The sequence below is a fragment of the Podarcis cretensis genome (genome assembly GCF_951804945.1).
Source record: "Podarcis cretensis genome assembly, chromosome: 9".
In the NCBI taxonomy this organism is placed as follows: domain Eukaryota; kingdom Metazoa; phylum Chordata; class Lepidosauria; order Squamata; family Lacertidae; genus Podarcis; species Podarcis cretensis.
Genome location: NC_137178.1, coordinates 6,611,902 through 6,617,901, shown reverse-complemented (window position 1 = coordinate 6,617,901; position 6,000 = coordinate 6,611,902). Strand labels below are relative to the sequence as shown.

The 6,000-nt window shown below is 50.1% G+C and overlaps 1 protein-coding gene across 2 annotated transcripts in view; it reads left to right on the top strand.

Annotated features, from left to right (window-relative positions):
- Positions 1-3,312: 3,312 nt before the first annotated feature.
- The window catches only part of RNF24 (ring finger protein 24), a 78,057-nt gene continuing 75,369 nt past the window's right edge, over positions 3,313-6,000 (top strand). The window contains exon 1 of one of the 2 annotated variants that reach the window (XM_079991246.1): positions 3,313-3,462. The gene's annotated coding sequence lies outside the window, so the exon portion shown is untranslated. The remainder of the gene's footprint in view (positions 3,463-6,000) is intronic. The other variant, XM_079991242.1, reaches the window with a different exon arrangement.

Genomic DNA, 6,000 nt, shown 5'->3' with positions numbered 1-6,000 from the left:
AAAAACAAATTTAAGGAACCGCAGAAAGAGGGGGATGCAAGTCAAATTTTGAAATGTTAAGTTGATTGTAAAACTAATGAAATGTATAAACTTGAAAAGTATAAATAAAAACTTTTTTTTTTAAAGGAAACATTTCCACCGATTGTGGAACTGGGCTTACCTTTTGCGTGTTTCCAGAGATCTTCTTCATTTAGTTCTTCATTCTCAATAGCTCTACCCAATGAATCACTGCCTTTGACCTCCAGAAGCCTGGATCCAGTCCCTGGGTGTTGCAGAAGATGACTAGAAAGGTTTGTTTTGAAGAGCAGACATGGGCTTCCGCCATTATGCAATGGCTTGCATCAATCTTCCATAAAAACCAAAAATACACTAAAATATCACAAATTAAAAACTTCCCTGAACTTCCCTTAAGATGTCTTCTGAATGTCAGGTAGTTATTTATCGCTTTGACATCTGATGGGAGGGTGTTCCACCCATCAGAAGCGACATTTGCTGCAGAACTTTCGGCTTGGATCTGGGAGCATGAAAGCAGCAGCAAAATTCCTCACCAAGTTTTTTGGGGGAAATTCAGGGGAAGTCCCATACGGAGGAGGCCATCTCCTGGCAGACACAACCCCCCTTGCCTTCCAAAACCTCACTCTGTGCCATGGTCTGGTTGGATGCAGAGGAGCGGTGGGAGGCAGCTGGGGAAACCCCAAGGGAACCCCCAGGAGAAGAAGGCTCAGAGACCGGGGATTGGTGGTGGGACAACCATGTGTGGTCAGAGGGAGAAGAGGGAAAAGAATGGGAGGAGGAGGCATCAGAAGCTGAGGAGGGAATAGGGTTTGGTGAGCAGGAAGAGGCTATGGCAGAGAGCGGTTCAGAATCAGAGGCTGGAGAGGGGGTTGGTCAAGAGGCAGAGATGAGTCAGGCTTCTGAAGAGGCCAGGGAGTCTCCCCCTCCTGCTGCAACCCGCTCCCCTCCCCACTGGTCTCCCAGGACCAGAAGAGGCATGAAGAGGGCAGTGCAAAGACAAGGCACGTCGGTAAAGTCTCAGGTGCTTGGGAATAGGGTTGCCACCTGTATAACACAGGATTATCCTGTATTTCAGGTCTTCTCCCTCTCTCTCTGCCAAGTTAGGGATTCCCTATGCATGTGTTTGAAAGGGCGCAGGAAAGGCCATGTATTTAAGCTCTGAGTAGCCAAGCACAGACAGATTTACAAATTTGTGTGTGTGACAAATTCCAGAGGGGCCATCCTGTTAGGCTGCAGTAGATTGCAATGGATTGCTTTGAATGCCCCCCAACCACCCCGCCCCACATTTTGACAAAACAAAGATGACAACCCTCCTTGGGAAGGACCCGGGGGATGAGGAGACTTACGTAGCCAACTGTAGGAAGCTGGGGACCTTCAGTCCCCACAACTGCAAGATCTACCGGGACAAGTTCCTGCACCTCCTGAGTCAATCATGTTTCCTTGAATAAGGAGTTAGTTTCACTGACACCAGTTGATTTATTGCTGACCTGTTTCTGACTCCTGCTCCTGACGCTCTGCTGCATCATCATCCTGAGATATCTGGGGCAAGGAAAATGACGGGCACCCGCCATTTGCAGAGAAGTTCCCCCAGCCATTCTGGGCAGCTTCCAACACAATATTAAAATACAGTAATGCATCAAACATTAAAAGCTTCCCTAAACCGGGCTGCCTTCAGATGTCGTCTGAAAGTCTGGTAGTTGTTTTTCTCTTTGACATCTGGGGGGAGGGCATTCTACAGGGTGGGCGCCACTACCGAGAAGGCCCTCTGCCTGGTTCCCTGTAACTTGGCTTCTCGCAATGAGGGAACTGGCAGAAGGCCCTCGGCGCTGGACCTCAGTGTCCGGGCAGAACGATGGGGGTGGAGACACTTCTTCAGGTATACTGGGCCAAGGCCGTTTAGGGCTTTCAAGGTCAGCACCAACACTTTGAATTGTGCTTGGAAACGTACTGGGAGCCAATGTAGGTCTTTCAAGACTGGTGTTATGTGGTCTCGGTGGCCGCTCCCAATCACCAGTCTGGCTGCCGCATTCTGGATTAGTTGCAGTTTCCAGGTCACCTTCAAAGGTAGCCCCACGTAGAGTGCATTGCAGTAGTCCAAGCAGGGGATAACCAGAGCATGCACCACTCTGGCAAGACAGTTCACGGGCCACATTCCCCCATAGGTACACTTCTGAGGGCCAGACGCCAGAGGTGACCCAGGAGCAGAGGCGATAGATAGGACAAGTGCAAATATCTGCTGGAAGTGTAAAGAAAAATAAGGTACCTTTTATCATATGTGGTGGACCTGTAAGCTTTCTGGGAGATGATATATAATGAACTGAAAAAAAATGTTTAAAATAACTTTTGTTTAAAAAAACCAGAAGCTTTTTTATTAGGAATTACATGTACTGACATCCCAAAGGATCAGAAAAGACTTTTTATGCACAGAACAACAGCCGCCCGGATGCTACTATCCCCGAGATGGAAAGAAGACAAGGTCCCTACCAGAGAGGAATGGCAAACCAAGCTGATGGACTATGCCGAAGCGACAAAGCTGACTGGAAAACGCAGAAACCAAGAGGACAAAAACTTTACAAAAGAATGGGGAAAACGTACGAGTTATCGAAGAGACCATTGTAAGCAGATGGAAACATTGGCAGGATTCTGATTCCACTTGTCGTATAACAATTACCGTACCATGCACAATATGGATTGATACAAAAGTTAGAGTTTGGAAGAAGATGCAGTTTAAAATGTTTAAAATGGGACTCTATGGAGGGGGAGGGGAAGTCCTGGGATTTGGAGAAATCTCTGTATAGTGCTACCTCGGGTTACAGACGCTTCAGGTTATAGACGCTTCAGGTTACGGACTCTGCTAACCCAGAAATAGTACCTTGTGTTAAGAACAGTTTCAGGTTAAGAACAGACCTCAGGGAAGCATTAAGTTCTTAACCTGAGGTACCACTGTATATGGATATATATTTGGATTTTTAAAACTTTGTTTATATTATATTATATTATATTATATTATATTATATTATATTATATTATATTATATTATATTATATTATATTATATTATATTATATTATATTATATTATATTATATTATATTATATTATATTATATTAGAGTTCCCACTGTCTCCCTGTGCGAAGCCAGCTAAAAAAGGCAGCAGAATCGCGCCTGCGCACTACGGAGCTGGAAGCCGCGCCACGGGGCGCTTTTTCGTTGCCCTTCGACGGGCAAAGCCTGTGGGCGGGGCCTGAGAAACGGGGCGGGGCGGGGAGGGTGAAGGGAGACGCTGGCGGGGCGGAGTGTTCCAGCATCCGGGTCCCTTTCCCGCTGTTGTGTGCCTGCGTTCCATCCCGCCTGGCATTGAGCGGCGCCTGTGCCTGTGAAGCGGCTGCCAACGTTCGGAGCAGAGCAGACTCTTCCGCCGGCGCGCAGGCAGCAGCATCTCCTCTGGGTGAGTAGCTAGTCCTGCGTGTGCATTGCCCCCTCCCCCAATTCACCCCTCGTCTCCGTTCAGGCTGGGGTGGGGTGTGTGGGTCGGGGTCGTTTCCAGCCTGACATGCAAAAATGAGGTGTCTGGGTCTTTCTCCTTAAGGTCTCCAGCCTTCCGTGCAAAAAAATTTGGGGTTTTGCAGCTTTCAGTATCTCGTGCAATAAAAAAATTAAATTTTGGGGGGTGCTCTGAGGTGTTCCTCTTTGCCCCTGCCTGCCTGCTTGGCTGCACAGAGGTAGGGCAGTCCTGTCTGTGACTTACAACAAAGAGAGGAGAGATGCGCGTTGCGAGAGGGGTTGCTGTCTGCGCTGTCTTTCCCCTTCCCAGTGGCAGCATCTATGGGGGATTTGGGGTGCGGGGAGAGACTAGGAAGGGAGGAGGTGGGGGCCACCCGCCTGTCCTTTCTCTCTTCCCTCTTAACCCCCAGTTCCCCAAGGAAAAGAGGGTCCGTCTGGGATGCCTTTGGCTCCAGCCACTGGATGGCAGAGAGGTGGGTGGTCTGTCCTTGTGGGTCTCTGTGGGGCGTCCGAGTGGGGCGGCCTTTCTCCAGAGATGCTGGGTGGTCCTGTCTGCGCGCTCCCTGCTCTCTGTCTTCTTATGGGGGGCTTAGATGGGCCGGAGGGCTCTGTGAAGAAGGCCTTCCCTGGGGGCGATGAGGAGGGGGTAGCTGGGTCTTGGGGTACGGTTGGGGGTCCTGTCTATAGGGCTGTGAGAAGATGCGACGGGGCAGTCTGTAGGGTGGTGCATACTGCTCTTGCCAGGGGGCGTTGTAGAGCCCTGGGGAAGGAATCTTGTCTCATCTGTGGGGCTGGGAGCTGTAGGGAAGACATTTGGTGGGGGGGGTGGTATCTGGAACTTGGGGGGTGGGATAGGGGGCCCTGACCTCATATGCTCCCTGAAACTGTGCCCTTTTCATTCTCTGTATGGGGCTAAGGTGAGGGGGATGGGACATAGCTAGACTTGGAGTCTGTATGGGGCTTCCGTGGGGCTGAGGAGGCATATCTCCCCCAGAGCAGCTGTGGGGTTTGCCATCCCCTTGGAGCAAAGAAGGTGTCTTCTATGGGGCCATCCAGAAACGGGACAGCCCTTCTGCACAGCACACCTGTACTGCCATCGCTTCTGCGGAAGCACGTGATGCTGGCGTTCTTTGGATGATGTCTGGGTTGTTCCTGAGAACTGGGAGGTGGCTGTGTCGTGGGTTGCTTTCCTGTCAGGTTGTGGGGTGTGTGGGGTGTGTCGTTCCCTAAGGGGTTATTTGACACGTGCGCTGCAGTTTGAGGCTGCTGTGGGGTGTTGTTCTGTGGAGCTGAGAAAGCGTGGGCAGGTGTGTTTGGAAATAATGTGGTATATATATATATAAATGTGCGACCCGAAAGGGCTGGATCCGTTCTACCCACCTTGGCTGTGGGGAAAAGGCCAGGTCCCCAAGGCACTGCCCCAGTTTCTAATTCCGTTGTTGCTGTTTTGTTTGGCTGGCCTCACCAGGTTTCAATGCCCAGTCTCTCTGCTAGTCTGTATTGAACTGGGTTATGCCAAACAGCATGGGCACCACCGAGTGGCTGCATGGATTTTCCCCTCTGGGTCTGGAATGACTCTTCTTCTGTGCAGAGCGCAGGCCCAGATATCTGTGGATGTGCGTGGACTTTAAGCTGGTCCTTCTCCTCTTTTAAATGCGAACCATCCAGCCTCCTGTCTTTCAAAAGTTGACAGGAGGGCGAGTTCCCTGGCTTGTTTAAAGGCAGATCAGACAAGATTACAAGAGTGTCTTTTATATGTCTGGAGAGGAAGTTGCAGCAGTTCTCAGAGACTCCCCTCCTTTGCAAAATAGCCTTTGATTATAGAGTGAGCCAGCAAAGCACAGGAAATTCCTAACGCTGAGTAGGAGAGAGTCTGAAAGCACAGAGCTTAGGTTGTGGGGAGTAGGGGGGGGGGTAAGCACCAGAACGCAGAGATTGCCAAAGTGGTGCGCTCCAGATGTTTGCATGGTTAAACGCCAAGGGTGGCGGGGAATCGGAGCCCCCCACCAACATCTGCAGGGCTCAGCCAACGTTAGAGACCAACCGCTGCCATAGGCAAAGCGTAAGAGTGTGGAAATTTACCCCGGGGTGTTTGCAGAGCAGCTGGTTTTGATAGCTTGAGGAGCCAATGTAGTTCTCTGGCCCCCTGATGCTGGCCTCCACCACTCCCTTTTGCAAATATCACAGGAGATGCCAAAGATTTCCTGTGTGTGTGTGTGTGTGTATTTCTAAAGAAACTTTGGCAATGCATTTCAATTGCATATTACTTCTCTCCGGCCTTCCCTTTTTCATCTGTAGTTCCTGATCGTGCCTGCAACGTGCTTAGCAACACGGAAAGCTGCTCGCTTGCAGGACTCCTTCGAAATGCAGAGTGCGCTTCCTACTGTTTTACTATCCTCGTTTTGGGTGTCTGCGATTCCCACAGATTCCTCCTTTTTGCTAAGTTACCTGTGTACCTCTTCACTTCTTCAAGTTCTGTTCC